This window comes from Pleurodeles waltl, chromosome 1_2 (assembly GCF_031143425.1).
Source record: "Pleurodeles waltl isolate 20211129_DDA chromosome 1_2, aPleWal1.hap1.20221129, whole genome shotgun sequence".
NCBI classification, from domain to species: Eukaryota; Metazoa; Chordata; class Amphibia; order Caudata; family Salamandridae; genus Pleurodeles; species Pleurodeles waltl.
This window is the reverse complement of record NC_090437.1, coordinates 717,714,864-717,741,286: the sequence shown is the minus strand read 5'-3', so window position 1 is coordinate 717,741,286 and position 26,423 is coordinate 717,714,864.

Genomic DNA, 26,423 nt, shown 5'->3' with positions numbered 1-26,423 from the left:
AACCTTTCCCAACAGTATCCAGACATGTGCCGGAAGCACCACCACCCTACACATAAACAACACATCCTCCTAAGGCAGCCACTACTCCATCATGCAGTAAGGATGCCTCTCTGGATGCAGGGAAAAGTAATCTGGGCAGGCACTGGGGGAATAGAGGGTGGTCCTGTATCACAGAAATCATGCCACTACCTAGTGTAATTAAACTAGTGTTGTGTGGAGCCACACATTTTGACGCTGATCAGAACTGTGCCACTAGAGAAAATATGTCCTACAGATTGCAATCTGTAGGTCACAACAAAAACAGGCTGAGCCCACAACTACTCTGACACAACCATGTGAGGCACATGAGAATGGGGAAATAACCACACAAATACAACACATGGTGTATGTCTGTGAACATAATGGTGTGCAATTTTACACTGACGGGCGGATGATGGTGCATGGGCACGTCTGGCATTGGTAAGACTGCTAGTGCAGTGCACCCTTTGCGGTTGGCAGTATGAGTTACACGCTGGGATGGCGGGTGGAAATCTGTCTGCTCATGGTAGCTCTGTGGGGCAGTTAACACTACATTGTTGATGGATCAAATAGAGTCAGTACAAGTCTTGGGGTCCCTTGGGTGTGACAGAACACGCTGCTATTAGCATTGCAAATCAGGCAGTGGAAAGCGCAAAGGAGCTGGGCATGAGGCCCCCTGCACTGCCCAGGCCAGGTGCCTGGGCTGTGCAGGGGCACCCTGGGGCACACCACACCACATCGCCAAGAACATTTGCATGCGGTTTCACCACCATGCAAAGGCTGGTGGAAAAGCGGGAACACACCTGGAGGGTAGCACTGATTGTGATACTGGTCTGGTGTCACAAGACAGGTGGCATTGCCAATCTGTAAGCTGAAGGCAACCTGTCAGTGCTAGGCCATTGGCCCATGGGGCATTCCCCATGGACAACATGTGCCACTACCACCTGCGCTGTTGGGGGTGGTCATATTGACAACGGCAGTCAGGTGGTCATAGGACTGACGGCCTTGTAATGAGGGTCCATGTATGCGCTAGCATAACTACCTGCAAAATCACCATAAAACTAGCTAGAGGTCCTGACCTAAGTTTAACATCAGTCATCGTGCTATGTCCATTAATTGTTTTCTATCAGACACTGTCATGCAGAAAATTAGCTACAAGACAAATGATACCCATGCTGGCCATCCCTAGGTCCACCCCTGTGCCTGTGTAAAATTAGCTGCACTGCCACAATGCTGCATTTCTTGCATCATAGTGCAATTATGGCTGCATTAAAAGGGATGTTATAGTTGTGTAGGAAGGAGCACCTTCCAGCACAGACAGAAACTTTAATGGAAATCTGCTAGGTCCATGTGTGCTGTGCAATGTAGGACACACACATCAACAGGAGGAGTATACAGCAGCATGGTGTCTTGGTAAGGCCATCCCTGGGGTGGTGTAAGGTATCAATACCACCCTGGTGTATGTGAAACATGTAAAACTGGGACAGGGGCATATTGCTATGTATGTTGCTGTGGCTGGACACTGCAACACCCATTGCAAGGCCCTACCATGCAAATGGATGCATAGGAAGGGTCCACAATAACAAGATGGTGTCAAGCCACCAAAAAGATTTACATCACACCTAGTAAACATGACACAGTCAATTGTGCCACCTGAGCTTCCCCTCATGTGACATTCAGGTGGGGCAAAGGGCTGATATACTGCAACCATGATGTACAGGAACAATGTTTGGAAAGTAAGTTGACAATGAGCTTCCAATAGCAAGTCAGTGATGGGACGTGTCAACTGCCACAACATTGAGAGATTGATATTACACCATATCATTGCAGAGGATGATGGCTCTCTTCCTGATCTCCCCCTGATGACCTCAATGACCAGCTGACAACCATCAGCCAAGAGACCCTCCAAGAAGTGCTGGTATCCCTCCAGACACCACATCCAGTTGCAAGGAGGACAAATAATATAGCAGCTATCCCAGATGCCCCACCCAACACCCCAATAGTACAACCAGCCAGCATTGACACAGCTGCGTACTCCGAGGACCCAGGGACTGGCTTTGAGAGAACAGTGTTAGGAGTCCAGTGGGAGCTGGCCAAGTAGGTGTGGGTAGGGATGGAGACTGTGGCAGCCTGCCTAAAGGTCATGTGCATGTGCCTTGTTACGGCCAATGAACATACAGCAGCCAAACGAGGCATACACTCCCCACTGCATGAAGTCCAGCAGTGTCTGAGGGATATAGCTGCTGCCATGAGGGAGGGGCCACAACAACTGCCCTCCCAAACTGGCAGCAGCGTGATTGAGAACAGGCTGGACTCCATGCACCAGGAAGTGGCCTCCCTCAGGGCCGATATTGCTGCCTACCACCGGGATGTTGCTGTTATCCAGAAAAATCAGCAGCTCCTCCTTGCTGCAGTGATGCCATATGTTGTTCCACAAATGGCAGCTGCTGGGAATTGGGATCCCACATCTTCAGCCACTGAAGTGTGTGTGGCCCCCTCTACCTCCCCACTACCACCAAGGGCAGAGGAGACACCACACACATCGGAGGATGAAGATGTGGAACAGATCAGTTTCACTTGTAAGAGTTCCTGGTAGCACCAGCCCATGCCACATGGGCAGTGTTCTCCTTTGTCCTGTGCTTGAGATCATGCCAGTGTTAGTACAGTTGGATATGTGCACTCTTCACCCACACACTGTTGGCCTGTCTGCTATGGACTGTCATTGTCTCTCACTCACCAACTGGCAATTGTTGTTCCTCCACACTTGACAACACTTCTCCCAAGCATGGACCATGACATGTCCTTCAACCCTGGAATTGTGTTGTGTCACAACTGTATGGATTTCACAAATGGGGTCACTGACCTGGACACTGTAAATATAGCACTACAACACTTGTAAATAAACATCCACTACACAATCAGCATGTCTTTGTGTATTGTGATCCATCTACTATGCTAAGTAATTGTGATGTGTGTATCCATGTCATTGGTCACAGAATGCCAGTACAGGAGTGCAGGACTGTGGGGACACAAAGCTACACACAAGGTCCCTAACATGACAAATGTTTATGCTGGTCTCATCCCCTAGAAGCAATTCACTGAGTATGTCACAAATGAAGAACACATGTATGCTTCTCTCACTATATACAGCAGGAATGGCTGTAAAGCAAGTCTACGGCAATATCGTCAGATGTGAGTATCATTAGAACACATTGCTGTGACTAACCTCATTAGTGATTGCCACTGGTCAGTTTTGCAGGATAGAGTTCCAATTTAGGCTGTTGTCAGATGTGACACAGTTCCCGACATTCCTACACAGGACCCCAACACTTATAGCTGCAGTACCACACCTACCTGTCCAGTACAAAGTAAACACAGTCATCTTGAGTGGTGGGCACATCAAATGGCAGATGCATGGACCAGTAGATGTGTTTTTGCTGCCAATGTGGCAGCTCAGTTGTCAATAGGGGATACACATGTCAAGAGAGGTATTCAAAGGCAGGACGGAATCCCTAGGCCAACTTCCAGTTTGCCCCGTGCACTCATGGGAAGACCCTGAGACACAAGCATACATGGGAATATGCAAAAATGTTTATTAAAATGTCAACTAACCTAAAAAATAAATAAAACCTACCCTATCCTAAACTAACCTATTCTAACTATACTTATCCAACAACTAAAGCTACCTAACCTATGCTAAACTTAACTTACACATTGAACAACACACTCTAAACATTGGCCCCCCACTCCCCTTAAGTTACAAGACACATGCAGGACAACAAATACTAATTATATGTATGTAATTATTTTTATTTTATTTTTTTATTTTTTTATTTTTAATTATTTATTAAGGAAAACACAGAGACCCCAACATGACCCGCCACCTACCCACCCACAAATTAACACATAAGAAATCTAACACTAACCCACTAAAACTCCCAAACCCACAATAACATATATAAGAACATCATAAGGGAGGGGGTAGAACTTGGAGGTCACAGATCCGATAAAAGTAACAGTTTTGCCTTTTTTAGGTTTTTTTAATGTATTTTAACATCTTCTTTTTTCCCGCAACCTCTTCCTCCAATCTGTCCAGATGTTTGAGTAGGAGGGACACATCCCTCTGCAGATCCTGCAGCAACTGTGTCGCAATGGCAGCAGGTGGTGTGGGCTGTTGTGCTGCTGTGGTGACTGTTGCAGTCGATGTTGTTGAGGTGTTGCCAGCTGTGCCGCCTGCACTGCTGATGAGCCTGGAACTTGCTGAACCTTTTTAGGCAGTGTGGGGGCCCCATGTAGGAATGCTCACCATTCCCTTGTTGCCTTCTCTGCACGGAAGAGGTGACTCGTCTGTGTGTACCCAGACTCCACTGCCAGAATGTGGCGGTACCTCACTGCCCTCTTCTGAAAATCAACCCGCTCATCATTGGTCATGTTGGCAGCTGTAAAATGGAGGGAAGCAATCATCAGTGTCAGCATTGTGTGGAGTCTGTAAAGATTACTAGCTTACACTGCTACATCTAATTACACATGCACTCCAACTCACATTCCAGAAAAGACAAAGGCTCTGATAAATTTAACATCAACACTGCCTTTGCATCATATTTTTGACGAGCAAGCGACACAAACTTACAAAATTAACCAACATTTGGAAGTGTGCACCGCTTTTAAGTAGAAAAATGATGCAAAGGCGGCGCTAACTTTACATAGACCCAAATGTCCTCATCATCTGTGTCTATTTCAAACCATACATCACCAGTAACTTGGAAATGTCATTGGGAGGATGGGATGCTGTTGGTAGCCATAAGGGGTCAGAGCTGATAGGTACACATGCAAGCCTGATCAACGTGACTGTCACCTACACTGTGAACATCACATTTACCTACAAATTTGTAATTCCTCTCCCTCTGAGCCTAGGGGGGGATGGCCATGCTACCCATCATCTCAACAGCCCTGGTCATCCACCAAGGCCTCACCACTCATACATGGAGTCAATGAGTGGACCATATGTTAGGAGGGCTGCCAACTAGGAAGCTGTTATCTATAAGTCAATCACATCTACATTCATGTGTCCAGGTGTAGACACCCATCAATACAGGATCCACCTCTACTATTTCTTTCACACACACTTACATGCCAGCACACGTTGGGCCTTGAGCTGCATGCAGGCCAATTACATTCCACAAAGGTGAAACACACATGGAGTGCAAAAGACGGAGTGCCATGCTGGGGGACAATTGCCAGCCCAGTACTCCAACTTCATGATAATGTGTTGTGAGAATGATGGGGCGTGCCACTGCCAATTTTCTCACAGTGTTGCACTCTGTCATTCTTAGTTACATATGGCCCTACATGTGGCTTGTCACCAACTTGCATAAACAATGCTGTTCTTTGCACACCACAAGCCTCACAAGACGTGACCCTCGGTGGTGCTTGGGGCTCTTTAAAATGGGCCATGATGTCACCATCTAACCTACTTTGATGTCTGATCATTGGTCAGCTTATCACATCTGGCATTGTACTCAACACACATGACTCACTCACACCAAACCCTGGATTACTTCACAGGGCACACATTATCACACTTACGGGATGCATCTGTGTCTTCGAAATGCGCCACTTCACCAATCGTGTAGGGGGCTGGTCCACCTGTAAGACATGAATAGTAAACCATGCTTAGTGTCAAATCACAGTCACTGTGATGGACAACAAATTTCAATGTGAACTGGTTAAGAGGAGTGAGCTAGTCATCCTAGTGGAAGTCAGTGCAACATATACACCACTATGATCACACAATGACACAGACACTCAGGTGAGTTAGAGCCACACAGCCGACCACTAGCACTGGGCCAGAGACTCCTGTGGTACTACACCCTGCAACATTAATATGTGGCATTGTCATGCAGCTGTCTGTGGGCACAACCCTTCCATTGCCAAATGATCATGTATTTTCCATCTGAGGGCCATGCTATGGTTGTAGCAGTGGCAGGACCATTGACACACCCATGGTATTTCTGCCTGCAACAGATGTAGGTAACAACTATGTTGTCATCATAGCTCACAGACACACTACTACCCTGAGATTGTGTGGGTATTGCAAGGTGTTGAGGATTTGCATTACATACCCTGCAATGAACAGAGTTAAATGTGTGTGCCATCACAAGCAGACACACTTAAAGAATTGCTATGGCTGTGGACTCATGTGCAGTTGCTTTGTCTGCCTGCACGTTGACTGCAATGTGACCTGCATGTATTGTAAATAGTGGTTGGCCTGCCATTGTTGCCGTTGTACACTATTGTCAATCCAGTGGGGGAGAGGTACAAGGACATAGACACAGCGTTCAACACAAACACTTGCTCTGTGGTCAAAGGATGCCTCTGGAGTTGCAGGTTAGTCAATCAATCAGTGCTTGTATAGCGCAACTACTCACCCGTTAGGGTCTCAAGGTGCTGGGGGGAGGGGAAGTGTAGTGTTTACCAGTGAGGTGGTTCTTAAAAAAGCCATGTCTTCAGCTCCTTTGTGAAGCTGAGGAGGGAGGTGGTTTGTCTGATGTGGAGAAGGAGGGCGTTCCAGGCGATGGCTGCAAGGTAGTAAAAGGAGCGTTATCCTGTTCTGGTTTTCCTGATGGGGGTTACTTCTGCGAGAGAGAGCTGGGCTGAGTGTAGGGTTCTGTGGGGTACGTGGAGGTTGAGTCGCTGATTCAGGTAGGCTGGTCCGGTGTTGTGGAGAGCTTTGTGTGTGTGGGTGAGGTTCTTGAAGGTGATTCTTTTCTCTATGGGAAGCCAGTGCAGTGTACGCAGGTGTTGCGAGATGTGGCAGTGTCAAGGTAGGTCGAGGACCAGTTTGGCTGTGGCGTTCTGGATGTTTTGTAGGTTGCAGGTGAGTTTCTTGCTGATTCCGGCGTACAGTGCATTGCCATAGTCTAGTCTGCTGGTGATGAGGGTGTGTGTGATGGTCTTTCTAAGTTCGAGGGGGATCCACTTGAAGGACTTGCATAGGAGGCGAAGGGTGCGGAAGCAGGTGCAGGTGACTAAGTTGATTTGATTGTTCATGCTGAGGTTGGAGTCCAGGATGATTCCAAAGTTGCGGGCTTGGCTGGTAGGGTGGTCGGGTTTCCAAGGGTGGGTGGCCACCAGGAGTCGTTCCATGTGTTGGGTTGAGGGCCCATGATGAGTACTTCTGTTTTGTTTGCTTTTAGTTGAATGCAACTGTTTCTCAACTTGTTGGCGACTGCTTCCGTGCCTTCGTGGAAGTTGTGTCTGGCTTTGTTGGGTTCATTGGAGAGAGAGAGGATGAGTTGGGTGTCGTTGACGTAGGAGATGATATTGATTCTGTAGCTTCTGACGACGGTGGCTAGTGGGGCTATGTAGACGTTAAACAATGTGGGGCTGAGGGAGGATCCCTGGGGCACTCCGCAGGTGGTGGGTGTGGGGTCTTCGAGGAAGGGGGCGAGTCTCATTCATTGAGTTCTGCCAGAAAGGAAGGATTGGATCCAGTCGAGGGCTTGTCACTGATGCCGGCTTCATAGAGTCTTCTCACCAGGGTATGATGGGAGACTGTGTCAAAGGCGGCCGAGACATCTAGTAGGATGAATCCAGATTGGAAGATGTCGAGGATGTTGTGGTCTTTTAAGAAAGTGGCGAGTTGGCTGTTGACTGCTTTTTCTATGACTTTTTGCAGAAAATGGGAGTAGGGAGATGGGCCTGAAGTTTTTGAGGTCAGTGGGGTCTGCAAAGGGTTTCTTGAGGAGGGTCTGTTGCAAATGTGGTAGGGGCATGGGACCGTGGGGACCCCGGAGTGTATGGACCTCATTGTTCTCAGTGTATCTTCGGTGGTGACGGGGGTCCAGGTGGTGATTGTTGGTTTGTTGGTGTCAGGTTTAGGTGGAGGGGGTTCTGCGCAAAGGTTGTTCTTGCTGAAACTGTGTTAGATGGTCTTGATTTTGTGGTGGAAGTAGGTGTTAAGTCTGTCACAGAGGTCCTGTGAGGGTGGGATGTCCGTTGTTTCACTGTTGGGTTGGCAAACTTCTTGATGATTCTGAAGAGTTCCTTGCTGTTGTGTGGATGTGAGGAGAATCTGTCTTGTATGGCTTTCTTTCTGGTGTTTCTGATGAGTTGGTGGTGTGCAGTGATGGCGGCTCTGAAGTTGTTATGGGCTTCTATGGATTTGGTGTTTCTCCAGATTTTCTTGAGGCGGCGACAAGTGCACCTAGATTCTCAGAGCTTGGGGTGAACCAGCTGGCTTTCTTCGAGTGGGTGCTGTTATTCTTTTTGAGGGGGGCTATGGTGTTGGCGCAGTCAGCGATCCATTTGCGGAAGCTGTGTCCTGCGGTGTTTGGGTCATCGTTGTGTGCGATGGTGGGGGCGGCGATGGCCAGTGCGGCGGTGAGCTGTTGTGGCAGAGATGGAGCTGATGCAGTGCGGCCTCATACTGTCAGTGAGGAGTTGTAGGCCAGTGGAACAGACTCTGCACATATGAGTGGGATGGGGACGGTAGAGGCTGTCTGTGACAGAACATAAACTGGAACATGGAACTGCTAGTAGTCTCTTCCCAATTCATGTTTAATCTCCCTTACATGGCCTTGCCCAATGACACAAAGGAGCCAATAGGACAATAGTGGTGCAGCACCTGGGACTTGAGTAATGGAATGTGAGCACTGCCTTTGCGTCATTTTTCAACGCATTAGCAACACTAAATTACAAATCATGGGTTTGAGGTTAATTTTGTGCTGGTAATGATACGCGGGCGGTGCTAGCCTCTCATTATTCCGGCCCCTAGTGATGCCCCACATGATGAGTGCCCCCTATCACACCCCTGACATCACCATGTGTGGCCTGTCTATACAAAACAGCTCAACATGGTATAAGGGGGATCTGTGTAGTGAAAACATGACACTACCCTGGTGCTTTGCAAGACTTACAACTCAATTACTCAAGCTTGTCCTGCACTGCACAGGCTCAACTTTTTTCATTGGTTAATGTCCCTGGGCAAATCATGATGACCATAGTTACCAATGATGTTCCCACTCATCACACATGTTCCATGCAGCCAATGCAACTCTCACAGTGAGTTTTGAAAGTGTTCATTTCCAACATGACTTAATTTTCTGTTTCCATTCACCATTTTATTGTTGTCAGCATATCCGGCCATAACAATTTCTCACGCACAATTACAAATATCACATAACATGTTAAAAATCACATATTAAAATGCAAACTTATCAATAAAAGCTATACTTAACAGTCAATTAATTCGCGTACACCATCGCACGAAGCCAAGAGTGCCCAAAATTATCATGTGAATGCTTTGCGACAGTGGCTAACCAGTCACACTGTTGTTTGTTTACATAACATACTAAACAACTCAGTAGAAGCATGATAAAGCTTGAAGTTATCCTGGATCTAATCATATGGGACCATTTCATGGTACCCTCCAGCTTAATACCGTCCCAGAATACTTTCCCTATTATGCCTCATCCTTCACCATTTTCCCCAAACAATAAGCACCTATAGGACCCCAATGAACAGTTATTAGTATGCTAAAAACTGTGAGTGCATTGACGATCTTAACTTCCATGCCTCCAAGATATATTTTGAAATAATCATCACAATGTGTTTTTCATCGGAACGCATACACAACACTTCAGCTTCCTTACATTTCCTAACACCATACTTTTTAAAAAAGTGGTTGTAAGTACAGTTTTCAATGTTGAAGTGTAAAGTGACATATTAAAAGGAAGTGATATAATGTTTGTTGCCCTCCATAGAGATAGGGGCAGCAATCAGGTCTCCCCAAGGGAACAGGCTGCCACTTATTAGTCACTTAGATCACCGGTAGCGTACCCATGCGAAATTTAAAATAAAGAGATCTTTTTATCCTCCGGGTAAATAATACCCATGAAGGCAGCTGGTTTAAGTTCTTGATCAAATAAAGTATAACGCTTTAATGAAGGACTAGGTGAGTCACAAACATTCCGTGTCTTGTGATCCCAAAATGCCTTTTTAACAGCAACAAGGCTAAGCTTGGTGATTTTTTCTGGGTGGAGCCAGAGTTCTTCCAAGCCTACTGCAGCCAAACTAGTCAAAATATGCTTGAACCAGGGCAATTTCTGAGGATTTTGTAGATTCAAGATATCAGTCATTACAGCTTTATATGATTTAAGTTCCTCCTTTGCCCAGATGTGAATCCAGTATCTTATGCCAATGCAATATAATCCTAAATTTTTCTCAGTTAAGTCTATTCTTATCGCTTTCATCGGTGTGCCATTACCTAGATGAAGTAATCATCGTATGGATTTATTTTCAGTTACTTGTGCTGATGGGGTCTTTTTTAATCCTTGGATCTCCGCACCATAAAGTGCAGCAGCCCTCACTTTCATTTTATACGTGAGCAGTGCAGAGCTCACCGAGTGGCTCCCCGTGGCTTTTGCAAATCTGAGTACCACTCCAGCTTGTTGGGCCACGGAGATATGGCTTTTATGAACTTGCAGATTCCAGGTCAGTTTATCATCCACCTGGCAGCCCAAATAATCATAAGATCTCCACTTGGTCCAAAGGCTTTTTATTAACCTTGAAGGTAGCTTGAATCTTCTGTTTTTGGTTGAGAATTGTGAACTTTGTTTTACCCTTGTTAATCATCAAATTCCTTGATGCACAGAATGATTCAAAGTTTTTTTAGCAGACGATGCATTGATATCTCCGTTCTTGCCAATAGTACAGCATCATCTGCGAAGAGCAAAATAGGTATGCTTTCATTAGCTAATTTCGGCACATCCAAATTTAAATTCCTCAGTTTTTGGCCCATGTAATTTATTATTTATATACCAATTAAATAGGGTTTGGGTCAAAACACACCCTTGTTTGACACCTCCCTGGATTGGGATCTCTGCCGTATAGTAATTTTTCGAGCTGGATCTGATTCTGGCAGTGTTTTCTGTGTGTAATAAGAATCATAGCCTATCTTTCCTGGAATTCCCATTTCCAACAGTAGTTGCAATAATATTTGGTGATCCACACTGTCAAATGTTGTTTTAAGGTTGACAAATACCACATATAGTGGGGAATCCTTTAGGGAGACATATTTGGAGCAAATCATGTTCAGCTTAAAGAGTTAATCTATTGTACTTTGGCCCCTCCTGAAACCAGCTTACTGTAATAATAATAGATCTCCTTCCTCTAGCCACTGGTCTAGGTGAGACTGAATCAATTTGGTGAAAATTTTCCCAACTCTGTCAAGCAATGAGATTGGCCTGTAATTACACCCCATGTCCCGTGGCCCCTTTTTATGAATTGGAACTATTATTGATTTTCTCCATGAGGGCGGGATTTCCTCAAAAACACAAATGCTATTATATAGGCGAGTTAAAGCTGGTAACCATAAGGGTAGTTGATTACGATAAACGTCTGAGGGAATATCATCTGGGCCTGCAGCCTTTTGCGGATTTTGGACGAGATTGGCTTGCGCACTTTCTTTCTCATTGAATTCAAGCACTAGTTCCATAGCATAGGGTATAGCATAGGTCATTTGTATGAAGTTTATACGGGGAGGATTATTAGAAACTGATTCATCCATTGCTTCATGTTCAGGCACCTTGGGCCACTTCGTTGCTACAACGCGATTCTCAGGAAGTGGCATTATCTTGCTTAATTTACAGTCGCTACCATCCGACCCTTGGTTGTGACCGATTGGATAATTTATACTTCCAGGTGTGATCTTATCCTCTTCTTGGTATAAAGCAGTGAAATGCTTCACCCAGAGTTGTGGATTGATGTTCAACTCTAAATTTTTGGGAGGGCCTTCACTTACCCACCTGATTATTTCCCCAAAACCTTTTTCAATTTCCAGGTGAGATTGGGTGCAAAAGATCTCCCCAGAGCATATGTGGAAAAGTCTTCTTCTTGTATCTCAGCAGTTTCTTGTATTGTTGCCTGCAATCAAAAATTTGTTGCTCATTAAAATTATTCAAATGCCGGTTCTTTAATGCTCGTGATAATGCCTTTTTTAAATTTAAAGCACTCGTCATCGAACCAACCCTCAGTCTCCGTTGAGGTGTTTTTGAAATTCATAGTTCTTTCCTTCGATGTTTTCGTTAGAATACTGAATTTTTGCAGGAGGAGAGAGACCTCATTACCTGGCAGATTAAGAACCATGGAGAGTGATGACATCCAGGTATTACTGGGGCACCAGTATAAGGTTCACCCGTGTATATCCTTACAATGTTTTTCCTATCTGGTCTCAGAGCTTTTTTTGGGCAGTTTTCTTTATATGGAGTAACAGGTTTTCAGGAGCTCATATCGGGGTGGACCATCTCCATTAACAGCGGGTCATGGTCACTCTCAATCCTTTCCCCTATTTCCATATCTATGATGTAATGCCAGGCTTCAATGTTTATTGCCATATAGTCAATAATACTTTGCCTTTTTCCAACTCGGAAGGTGGATTTCAATGTTTCGTCTTCCATTTAAATGCAAATCCTTCCTTCTGATAGGGCTTCAAAAATGAATTCTCCTTTCTTTGAATCTTGACAACGTTCGATGGAGAGGACCAGAATATTCCAAGCGCAGTCTTCTTCCAATACTTGTTCATCCCCGAAGACAGAATGGGGTTTGGTGTTAAAGTCGCCACATATTAGTAGGAAGTTGTTATAAAACTGAAATGGGTAACCGTTCATGTAACCAATCATAGTATCCCACTGGTCTCCAGATCTTTTATATAGGATGTGCTCCTTAAGCAGCCGCACCCCCTGCTTAACTTGAACCCAACTGATAGGTGGAAAGTAATGTGAAATTATTTTAAGTATATAGAAGCTATATATACTCTTTCCCTACCTACTACCACTTAAATTAAGTGGTGATAGAGAAGGGAAGATGTTAAAATCTAATGTTTACTTATATCTAAGCCCCTAACCCAGAACACAGGGAAAGTGGGCTCACTACAAAATGGGATGAGCGCCTTTAACTTTTGTAAAGACCTTCATTAGCCAATAGCATAATGCTTGCCATCACTAGGTACCACAATACTTTCGCTAAATACTGTAAAATTACCATGACAACGGACATCACTATGTTAGGATTAGGGGTAGGCGGCAACTCTGCTCCGCTGGTGGAGCTTACAGAGTTTTTGGCACTCTGTGCTCCGCTTAGCGCGTGGAGTTCACCCAAAAACTCCACAAGCCCTGCCAGTGGAGCAAAGCTTGCTGTGTGCGCACTGCAGCCCAATTATGGGCTGCAGTGCGCACTCTCAGCCCGACGTTGGCTCGGCAGCAGGGAGTTGCAGCCAGCAAAAGCTCCAGACCAGATCCTCCAGGCCTACCTCCACCAGCAGCCCGGGCCGGGTCCTGGAGCAGGGGGCAGAGGGAGACAGAGCGCCAGGCTTCTGCAATGAGGATGCAGGTAAGTCCTCGTTTTTTTTATTTTTCGTTGTGCACCCTTTTGCACAAGAAGCCTCAAATGGCAGGTTTGTTGCCTACAGCCCTGGCCTGAATTCAGGCTGGGGCCATGGACAGTGGAAGCTGCCATTTCAGGCCTCTTGTGCCCCGGCCTACCCTGTGTGCAGTGCACAAGGGACAGGTTAGTGCACAAGAGGCCTGAAACAACAGCTTTAACTGGCTACAGCCCTGGCCTGGACCGCAGGCAGCGAAAGAAAGCTGCAGTTTCAGGCCTCTTGTGCACCAGCTGCACACGGGGCAGGCCGGTGCACAGGAGGCCTGAAACAGCAGCTTCCACTGTGTATGACCCTCCCCTGAATGCACCCGATCTCAGAAGCGCTTAGCAGGACCAAGACTGGCTAATCAGGCCGACCCTGCTTAGCCCTACTTAGATCAGGCGCATTCAGGAGAGGGGGCCACTCCACAGTTTTTTATCAACTCCACGGAATTCCACGGAGTGGAACTCCGTCAGCTCCACCCAGGCTTATTTAAGATACCTTACTATTTACCCACAGTAACTATACTACCTAAAAGGATCATGTACACACCATAATCTACCTTTCCACCAAATTTCATTCAGGCACTGTGCTCAACCTATGGTGGCATGGGGTTCGGCATCTGCAGGGTGGTTGGGTGCAACCATTGCTATATATGGGACTAATGATTCAGTATTTGAAAGGGACATCTCGAATACACCCCTTCCAAATACTGAAAGAGTATCCATTGAAAATCCCATTTTAGGAGTTGGTAAAAGTTTAGAGACTCCTAAAATTAGTTTTAGACATGGTCAAAACCATGTTGAGGCTGCAAACTCTGATCCAGAGTGTTTGCAACTGCAAAGAAAGTTTTGTGTATATAGTTCTGTCGTCAATATTGTTCTAATCTCTAATTAAAGACCAAAGAAGTGGACAGTTAATGCGGAAATAAAAAACAAACTAATTGTTAAAATGGACATGGTTGAACACCCTGAAATGAAACATACAGTAATTCGTCCTTTAAACCCACATCTGGTTTATAGTAGACCACTCCTTGTCAGATCTTGTACCATGTTCGAAGTACATACTATATGCCATGTTTATATCTTAATATTAGGTTTTAGGATTATTTTTCAGTTTCATTTGTTATACTTTCAAACTGGAATCTCATCATTATATTCAAACTCATTGATAAGCTTTCCATTCTGTACAGTGTGTGCAAGTGTGGATGCCATCACTCATTTTTGGGGACCAGTCTCACTTTCATCTTTATCTTAATATGGTGCATGACTGACCTCCATATAGTTTATATAATGATGCTAGCCCTGAAGGCTCATCCTTTTAAGTCTCTCATTCCATTGCGAGCAGGGCAGTCTGGGAATACAAATTCATATGCCCCATCTTCAGCTCCACCATAAATGCAGAATATTTAAACCCTGAGCAACAAAGCACAGGCTGTGAATATATCTTGCATCACATAATAGCATATCATACAAAAGTACCCACTGCATTTAATGCAGGAATGTGAATGTTGACTTTTAACATTCAGATTATTTTATCCTCCATCATTGGGCCTTCATTGTGATTGCCTCAGAAGAGGGGAATCCCAGATCCTGGGTTTCACAATAAACCTGCAGTGATAATTGTCCCTAATTCTGTGTTTCCCTGCTGAAAATGTGGAATGACATGCAGAATATGTGCTTTTTGCACCAAATTCTGCGTGTCTTGAAACCTAATAGGCAGGTTTATTCAACCTGCCAAAATTTGCCTGGGGGACATTTGGTGATGCAGTAAATGCCGCAAAACATAGAAAGCTGATCCCTGAGCAAACAGGTGTTTGACCAGACATTATAATTAACTGGGCCTCTCATAATTAGAGCCTATGTTTGACAACGTGCTGAATTATGCTGGCATTCCCTTGCTGTCTGAGGGTTCATACAAGATGTAAGAATCGAGACACAGATGACAGCGGTACTGTCACCTGAATGTGACAAAAGGATGGCAGAGATGGATGGACAATAACAATGGGTCATGTGATGGGAAGAGTTTTGCAAACTCACAAAGGAAACAACCACTTGCTTTTTCCCTATAGCATAGGCGTTCATGAAGATCACAGTGTCAGAACATTTAAATGCTCGGTGGTAAGCACAGCCAAAAAACACTGGGACAGCAGAGTTGGGCCCACCTGCTCAGTGTAGCTATTTATTTCCCATCACCTTCAAATTTTGTCAACTGCCACTGATCTAAGGGTACACTTCTCAATGGTTCTGTAAGGCCAATAAGTCAAAGGTAGCATCGAGTAGCACTACATCTAGGAGGATACGTTGTGCGATAAGGCCACACCTAGGCCTTTAAGATATATATGGCTGCTACTCACATCACCATGTTGCCAGCTGGTTATCTTGGGAACATAAATCGAGTTCTGATAGGGGTGACGTCTATTTTTGAGTGAGTTGTTTCAGGAGCAAAAAATCTTGGGACAAAAGTGGAAAAACATAGGCCCAGATTTATACTTTTTGACGCAAAACTGCACTAATGCAGCTTTGTGTCAAAAAGCTTAGCGCTGGCTAGTGACATTTTTTAGCACTGTCTGGGCATCATATTTATACCATGACGCACGACGGCGCTAAAAGTTAGAGTTAACATGTTTTACATTAACCATTGCGTCTTGTCGTAAGGCAAAATTACGTTAACGCCGCAAAAATTTCTCTAACCTGTTTTACGGCACGTAAATATGTCGCAAAACAGATATGCACCATTTTTAACCGCATTAGCGTCAACTTCGGACACTAATGCAGAAAACATTGCAAAGGAGCGGCAAAATGGACCCAGAAAGCCAGAAGAGATCCCAGGGTGACCCCATTCAACCAGGAACCAGCCAGGAGGACACACACAAGTCCAAGGGGAGGGAGAAGAAAAAGTGCAAGTGTTGTTTTAGTGTGGAGGAGCATGAAATACTTGTGAGAGAGTTGCAGGAGCACCAACAACTCTTTGTCACCTCTATATTGCCAATTGGCAGGAGAGAGACAATCTGGCAGAAGATAGTTGACAAGATCAACAGTGTCGCACAGTTGAAAAGAACTGTAACTGACTGCAAGAAACCCTGGCATGATTGCAAGTGAAGGACAAAGGAGAAAATGCCAAGGAACAGGAAGGCAGCACTGAAAACTGGAGGTGGAAGTCCAGCACCACAAGAGGACATGGACGAGATGGAGATGTTATTTGCAGCGGTCATCCCGGAAGAACTGGTCACTGGAAACACAGGACAGCGCAGACTAGCAGGAACCACTACAAACGCAGGGTAAGTTGCATGGGGGAAATTAATGCAAAATTGTCAAGTGGAAGAAGGGGGAGGCACATAGGACACACTCAAAGCATGCCAAAGGAGCACAGAGGGACACATTGCACATGAATCAAGTTGCACCATTCAAACGTATGCAACACATGTACATATGCCTTGGTAGTGCCATGCACCAGAACACATACACAACCTGGACAAATGTTAATCACCAGGGCTAAATACTTACATGTACATATGCAGCACACAGGATGGAAGGCATGTCTAATGACTGTGCCTCTGGTTGTGTCATCACAACACCCTCTGCATATAGTCAAACAAACCCTACCAACACGACCAAGACATCAGAGACTAGGAAGTCACTCAATACCATTCCTGGGGTTACGTCATGGTGGTGTCCCTTGCAGAAACACCTCGCAACTGCCTTGTCTCATTGCCAAAATACATGTGTGCTGCATCTTACAGCACACAATACATTGAAACCTTTCCCAACAGTATCCAGACATGTGCCGGAAGCACCACCACCCCACACATAAACAACACATCCTCCTAAGGCAGCCACTACTCCATCATGCAGTAAGGATGCCTCTCTGGATGCAGGGAAAAGTAATCTGGGCAGGCACTGGGGGAATAGCAGGGTGGTCCTGTATCACAGAAATCATGCCACTACCTAGTGTAACTAAACTAGTGTTGTGTGGAGCCACACATTTTGACGCTGATCAGAACTGTGCCACTAGAGAAAATATGTACTACAGATTGCAATCTGTAGGTCACAACAAAAACAGGCTGAGCCCACAACTACTCTGACACAACCATGTGAGGCACATGAGAATGGGGAAATAACCACACAAATACAACACATGGTGTATGTCTGTGAACATAATGGTGTGCAATTTTACACTGACGGGCGGATGATGGTGCATGGGCACGTCTGGCATTGGTAAGACTGCTAGTGCAGTGCACCCTTTGCGGTTGGCAGTATGAGTTACACGCTGGGATGGCGGGTGGAAATCTGTCTGCTCATGGTAGCTCTGTGGGGCAGTTACCACTACATTGTTGATGGATCAAATAGAGTCAGTACAAGTCTTGGGGTCCCTTGGGTGTGACAGAACACGCTGCTATTAGCATTGCAAATCAGGCAGTGGAAAGCGCAAAGGAGCTGGGCATGAGGCCCCCTGCACTGCCCAGGCCAGGTGCCTGGGCTGTGCAGGGGCACCCTGGGGCACACCACACCACATCGCCAAGAACATTTGCATGCGGTTTCACCACCATGCAAAGGCTGGTGGAAAAGCGGGAACACACCTGGAGGGTAGCACTGATTGTGATACTGGTCTGGTGTCACAAGACAGGTGGCATTGCCAGCCTGTAAGCTGAAGGCAACCTGTCAGTGCTAGGCCATTGGCCCATGGGGCATTCCCCATGGACAACATGTGCCACTACCACCTGCGCTGTTGGGGGTGGTCATATTGACAACGGCAGTCAGGTGGTCATAGGACTGACGGCCTTGTAATGAGGGTCCAAGTATGGGCTAGCATAACTACCTGCAAAATCACCATAAAACTAGCTAGAGGTCCTGACCTAAGTTTAACATCTGTCATCGTGCTATGTCCATTAATTGTTTTCTATCAGGCACTGTCATGCAGAAAATTAGCTACAAGACAAATGATACCCATGCTGGCCATCCCTAGGTCCACCCCTGTGCCTGTGTAAAATTAGCTGCACTGCCACAATGCTGCATTTCTTGCATCATAGTGCAATTATGGCTGCATTAAAAGGGAGATTATAGTTGTGTAGGAAGGAGCACCTTCCAGCACAGACAGAAACTTTAATGGAAATCTGCTAAGTCCATGTGTGCTGTGCAATGTAGGACACACACATCAACAGGAGGAGTATACAGCAGCATAGTGTCTTGGTAAGGCCATCCCTGGGGTGGTGTAAGGTATCAATACCACCCTGGTGTATGTGAAACATGTAAAACTGGGACAGGGGCATATTGCTATGTATGTTGCTGTGGCTGGACACTGCAACACCCATTGCAAGGCCCTACCATGCAAATGGATGCATAGGAAGGGTCCACAATAACAAGATGGTGTCAAGCCACCAAAAGGATTTACATCACACCTAGTAAACATGACACAGTCAATTGTGCCACCTGAGCTTCCCCTCATGTGACATTCAGGTGGAGCAAAGGGCTGATATACTGCAACCATGATGTACAGGAACAATGTTTGGAAAGTAAGTTGACAATGAGCTTCCAATAGCAAGTCAGTGATGGGACGTGTCAACTGCCACAACATTGAGAGATTGATATTACACCATATCATTGCAGAGGATGATGGCTCTCTTCCTGATCTCCCCCTGATGACCTGGATGACCAGCTGACAACCATCAGCCAAGAGACCCTCCAAGAAGTCCTGGTATCCCTCCAGACACCACATCCAGTTGCAAGGAGGACAAATAATATAGCAGCTATCCCAGATGCCCCACCCAACACCCCAATAGTACAACCAGCCAGCATTGACACAGCTGCGTACTCCGAGGACCCAGGGACTGGCTTTGAGAGAACAGTGTTAGGAGTCCAGTGGGAGCTGGCCAAGTAGGTGTGGGTAGGGATGGAGACTGTGGCAGCCTGCCTAAAGGTCCATGTGCATGTGCCTTGTTACGCCAATGAACATACAGCAGCCAAACGAGGCATACACTCCCCACTGCATGAAGTCCAGCAGTGTCTGAGGGATATAGCTGCTGCCATGAGGGAGGGGCCACAACAACTGCCCTCCCAAACTGGCAGCAGCGTGATTGAGAACAGGCTGGACTCCATGCACCAGGAAGTGGCCTCCCTCAGGGCCGATATTGCTGCCTACCACCGGGATGTTGCTGTTATCCAGAAAAATCAGCAGCTCCTCCTTGCTGCAGTGATGCCATATGTTGTTCCACAAATGGCAGCTGCTGGGAATTGGGATCCCACATCTTCAGCCACTGAAGTGTGTGTGGCCCCCTCTACCTCCCCACTACCACCAAGGGCAGAGGAGACACCACACACATCGGAGGATGAAGATGTGGAACAGATCAGTTTCACTTGTAAGAGTTCCTGGTAGCACCAGCCCATGCCACATGGGCAGTGTTCTCTTTTGTCCTGTGCTTGAGATCATGCCAGTGTTAGTACAGTTGGATATGTGCACTCTTCACCCACACACTGTTGGCCTGTCTGCTATGGACTGTCATTGTCTCTCACTCACCAACTGGCAATTGTTGTTCCTCCACACTTGACAACACTTCTCCCAAGCATGTACCATGACATGTCCTTCAACCGTGGAATTGTGTTGTGTCACAACTGTATGGATTTCACAAATGGGGTCACTGACCTGGACACTGTAAATATAGCACTACAACACTTGTAAATAAACATCCACTACACAATCAGCATGTCTTTGTGTATTGTGATCCATCTACTATGCTAAGTAATTGTGATGTGTGTATCCATGTCATTGGTCACAGAATGCCAGTACAGGAGTGCAGGACTGTGGGGACACAAAGCTACACACAAGGTCCCTAACATGACAAATGTTTATGCTGGTCTCATCCCCTAGAAGCAATTCACTGAGTATGTCACAAATGAAGAACACATGTATGCTTCTCTCACTATATACAGCAGGAATGGCTGTAAAGCAAGTCTACGGCAATATCGTCAGATGTGAGTATCATTAGAACACATTGCTGTGACTAACCTCATTAGTGATTGCCACTGGTCAGTTTTGCAGGATAGAGTTCCAATTTAGGCTGTTGTCAGATGTGACACAGTTCCCGACATTCCTACACAGGACCCCAACACTGATAGCTGCAGTACCACACCTACCTGTCCAGTACAAAGTAAACACAGTCATCTTGAGTGGTGGGTACATCAAATGGCAGATGCATGGACTAGTAGATGTGTTTTTGCTGCCAATGTTATGTTATGTTATGTTATGTTATTTTTATTTGTACCGCGCACAGCTGCCCCAGCAAAGGGGCGTCCCGGCGCTTTGAGAAGGTAAACACAACACAGCACTAAAAGCGGGCAAAAGAAGACAAAACACAACAGATAAGCTTAGACAAATAAAAAGGTCTTAATAGCCCGCCTAAACTGAAGGAGCTCATCAATGGCCCGGATTTGTGGAGGAAGAGAATTCCACCAACTCGCTGCCAGGACTCGAAAGGAGGGTCCCCCAATTCTGCTCAGCTTAAAGCGCGGAACCACTGCTAAGTTCTGGCCTAACGATCTAAGAGTGCGAAAGGGAACATAAGGAATCAGCATTTTCTCCATGATTTGCGGGGAAGTACCCTTTAAGATTTTAAATGCAAAACAGAGAACCTTAAATCTAATCCTCTGCTGCACAGGGAGCCAGTGGAGAGAGCGCAGAGTATTGGACACCGAACATCGCCTGGGGAGACCAGTCACCAGTCGGGCCGCAGCGTTTTGAACCCGCTGGAGCCGCCGAAATTCTGACTGGTTTATCCCCGCCAGTAGGGAGTTGGCATAGTCCAACCTAGACAGCACTGATGCTTGAACCACCAGCTGTCTTGTAGGTGCATCAAAGAATTTGAGGATAGGTCGAAGTCCTCTGATGATGCCATAGCAAGAAGCCGCCACCTTCTTGGTATGACAGATGAAACTCAGAGAAGAATCAAACCATACCCCCAAGTTTTTTATCTCTGCCGCTGGGAGGGGAGTCACACCCAACTCCGAAGGCCACCATTTATCATCCCACAAAACCACCTGTTTACCAACCACCATAATCTCCGTCTTTTTGGTGTTTAACTGGAGACAGTTGGATTTCATCCAGTTAGCCACTTCCCGCAGACCATCACAAAACCTGGGAGCCTCCAGGTCTGAGTCCCCACTCAGTGTGACCGCCAGCTGCGTATCATCTGAGTAGGATACCATGGTTAGGCCCCACCGCTTGACGACCGCAGCCAACGGTCTCACATACAGATTGAAAAGGGTGGGACTCAGTGAAGACCCCTGTGGGACTCCCTGGTCTAACGGGTAGAGTGACGACTTACCGGGCGGGATCGCCACCTGGAATGACCTATCCATAAGGAAGGAACGAAACCAGTGCAAGGCGGAGCCAGAAACGCCCACCTCCTCAAGACGCCGAATCAGAATTCCGTGCGAGACCGTGTCGAAGGCGGCACTAAGATCTAGTAACAACAGTGCCGCCGTCCGACCGGAATCCATCACGGAGCGCAGATGCTCGACCATCGAGAGGAGGGCCGTCTCCGTACTATGACCCGCGCGGAACCCGTTCTGGGTAGGATCAAGAATGTTAAACCTACCAAGGTGGTCTGTAAGAGTGGCATTCACATGGGCCTCTGCTATTTTCGTGGCCCTAGGAAGAAGGGAGATAGGGCGGTAGCTTTCAGGTTTAAGGGGGTCAAGGGTCGCCTTCTTCAGAATTGGCGTAACTACTGCCTGCTTCCATCTAACGGGAACCACTCCAGAAGAAAGAGACAGGTTGATCAAGGACTGTACTGGGGAGCGGCAAACCGGTGCCAGAGTCTTAAGTTGGGCGGGTTTCAACGGGTCAGCCGGAGAGCCAGACTTAATTTTGGCGCTGAGATAGTCAAACATCTCCAGAGATAAGGGGGTAAGATGGAAAGACATTCCCCCTCACCTAAGGTGCGACCAACCTGCTCTAGCATCAGGGAACCCGTTGGGAAAGTGCGATAGATGGCTTGCACTTTTTCATGAAAGAAAGAGGCCAAACCCTCACAATGTGAATCCGAGCATATTTCCCCTGCAATTACTCTCTTCGCCATCAGGTCCTTTAATACTTTAAAAATAAGTTTCGATGGATTGGTAGAATTCTGAAACTGTTGAGCATAAAAGGAGGCACGAGTTTGACACACTGCCCTGTGATAAATCTTGATTTTAGCAAGATAACATATTTTCAGATCAGAGTCATATGACTTCCTCCATAATCTTTCGGCCTGTCTACAGACCCTCTTAAGAGATGCCAAGGAAGTGTCATACCAAGGGCTCGGCTCCTTCCGGTGACACTTAGACCAACACATAGGAATCAGAGAATCGAGGGCACCAGAAATCCACTCACAGAAGGAGTCGTATCCACAATCGACCTCAGTGAGCGGACCTAAAGGAGCCTTCTCGAGCTGATGATAAAAATCCTCCAGACTTAATTTGTTCCAGTGTCGTTTAAGAACAAATCTATCCTGAGATACAAAAGGAGAGTCAGACAGAGAGCATGCCATTTTCACCAGCATGTGGTCTGTCCAGACCAACTGAGAGGAACCAAGAACTCTGAGACCTTCTAAATTTGTGAAGAACAGGTCAAGAATATGACCACCTTTATGTGTGGGGAAGGTAATCATCTGCGAGAGCTGTAAAGCCTCAAGATCCGCCAAAAAGCTCCTAATAGTAGGTAAGGAAGGACAGTCCAAATGGAGATTAAGATCTCCCACAACATTAAAATTTGCGCATCCTAGTGCCTCTATGCTAATATACTCAGGAAGAGTAGCCCTAAAAACAGAATCACAGCCCGGAGGCCGGTAAATTAATAACCCAGAGAAGGTAAACTGATGACTAAACGCTATTTTAAATAGGGCACCCTCACACCCCAAAAGTTCAGCGGCTTTCCACTGACAGGGATAACACCGTTTGGTGACCATCGCAATACCTCCACCTCTAGTCGTACGATTTAAAGTAAAAATAGCATATTCTGGGGGAAAAGCTAAGTTAGTTATCGAGGAGTCAGAGTCCTGGAGCCACGTTTCCGTCAGAAAAAGCACATCCGGCGTACCATCAGCAAGAAGGTCGTAAATCTCCTAATAGTGCTTTACCACAGATCTGACATTTAAGCTCCAGATACTCAAGTCCCGTTGTCCTATCCTCTTTACAGCAGGCCCTAAGGAGCGTATAAGGGAGGGGGGTTCCAATGACCATACACCGCACCTACAGTGATATGGGCCACACAACGGGCCTACAGGCGAACACTCGCAACGTGTACATTGACCCCGAAGGGCCAGTAAATCGGACCTACTATAGGTTCTCAAACGAACAGTCATGATTACCAGGTCCAGAGTTCTGCCACGAGCCGCGCTTCCTTAGCGCGGACGGGCGCAGACGGGCACGACTCTGGCACGACTCTGGCACAGCGAAGGCACGCCCGCTGCGCGTATCCGCTGCACGTTGGGGGGAGCTTTAAATAGGCGTCCCTCCACTCAGCCGGAGCGCTAGACCGCTCGTCAGCAACCCCACCCAGAGTGATCACCACTCCAAGATGGCGCCCAAAGTGACCACCACTCCAAGATGGCGCCCAAAGTGACCACCACTCCAAGATGGCGCCCAAAATCAACACCCCAGAGACCGGAACCGCCAAACAGCGGTGGGAGAACCGATTAGAGTGCAGGTAAGGGGGTTACAATAAGTCCTATAAAATCAGGGCAATAAACAACTAAAAAAGAACACAAATAGTTATAAAGGTAGCTTTTAAAATAATATCGCAGTATAGAGGCGCATAACGCGATGCAAAGCGCGAGTACCTTCAATGTGGCAGCTCAGTTCTCAATAGGGGATACACATGTCAAGAGAGGTATTCAAAGGCAGGACGGAATCCCTAGGCCAACTTCCAGTTTGCCCCGTGCACTCATGGGAAGACCCTGAGACACAAGCATACATGGGAGAATGCAAAAATGTTTATTAAAATGTCAACTAACCTAAAAAATAAATAAAACCTACCCTATCCTAAACTAACCTATTCTAACTATACTTATCCAACAACTAAAGCTATCTACCCTATGCTAAACTTAACTTACACATTGAACAACACACTCTAAACATTGGCCCCCCACTCCCCTTAAGTTACAAGACACATGCAGGACAACAAATACTAATTATATGTATGTAATTATTTTTATTTTATTTTTTTATTTTTTTATTTTTAATTATTTATTAAGGAAAACACAGAGACCCCAACATGACCCGCCACCTACCCACCCACAAATTAACACATAAGAAATCTAACACTAACCCACTAAAACTCCCAAACCCACAATAACATATATAAGAACATCATAAGGGATGGGGTAGAACTCGGAGGTCACAGATCCGATAAAAGTAACAGTTTTGCCTTTTTTAGGTTTTTTTAATGTATTTTAACATCTTCTTTTTTCCCGCAACCTCTTCCTCCAATCTGTCCAGATGTTTGAGTACGAGGGACACATCCCTCTGCAGATCCTGCAGCAACTGTGTCGCAATGGCAGCAGGTGGTGTGGGCTGTTGTGCTGCTGTGGTGACTGTTGCAGTCGATGTTGTTGAGGTGTTGCCAGCTGTGCCGCCTGCACTGCTGATGAGCCTGGAACTTGCTGAACCGTTTTAGGCAGTGTGGGGGCCCCATGTAGGAATGCTCACCATTCCCTTGTTGCCTTCTCTGCACGGAAGAGGTGACCCGTCTGTGTGTACCCAGACTCCACTGCCAGAATGTGGCGGTACCTCACTGCCCTCTTCTGAAAATCAACCCGCTCATCATTGGTCATGTTGGCAGCTGTAAAATGGAGGGAAGCAATCATCAGTGTCAGCATTGTGTGGAGTCTGTAAAGATTACTAGCTTACACTGCTACATCTAATTACACATGCACTCCAACTCACATTCCAGAAAAGACAAAGGCTCTGATAAATTTAACATCAACACTGCCTTTGCATCATATTTTTGACGAGCAAGCGACACAAACTTACAAAATTAACCAACATTTGAAAGTGTGCACCGCTTTTAAGTAGAAAAATGATGCAAAGGCGGCGCTAACTTTACATAGGCCCAAATTTCCTCATCATCTGTGTCTATTTCAAACCATACATCACCAGTAACTTGGACATGTCATTGGGAGGATGGGATGCTGTTGGTAGCCATAAGGGGTCAGAGCTGATAGGTACACATGCAAGCCTGATCAACGTGACTGTCACCTACACTGTGAACATCACATTTACCTACAAATTTGTAATTCCTCTCCCTCTGAGCCTAGGGGGGGATGGCCATGCTACCCATCATCTCAACAGCCCTGGTCATCCACCAAGGCCTCACCACTCATACATGGAGTCAATGAGTGGACCATATGTTAGGAGGGCTGCCAACTAGGAAGCTGTTATCTATAAGTCAATCACATCTACATTCATGTGTCCAGGTGTAGACACCCATCAATACAGGATCCACCTCTACTATTTCTTTCACACACACTTACATGCCAGCACACGTTGGGCCTTGACCTGCATGCAGGCCAATTACATTCCACAAAGGTGAAACACACATGGAGTGCAAAAGACGGAGTGCCATGCTGGGGGACAATTGCCAGCCCAGTACTCCAACTTCATGATAATGTGTTGTGAGAATGATGGGGCGCGCCACTGCCAATTTTCTCACAGTGTTGCACTCTGTCATTCTTAGTTACATATGGCCATACATGTGGCTTGTCACCAACTTGTATACACAATGCTGTCCACTGCACACCACAAGCCTCACAAGACGTGACCCTCTGTGGTGCTTGGGGCTCTTTAAAATGGGCCATGATGTCACCATCTAACCTACTTTGATGTCTGATCATTGGTCAGCTTATCACATCTGGCATTGTACTCAACACACATGACTCACTCACACCAAACCCTGGATTACTTCACAGGGCACACATTATCACACTTACGGGATGCATCTGTGTCTTCGAAAT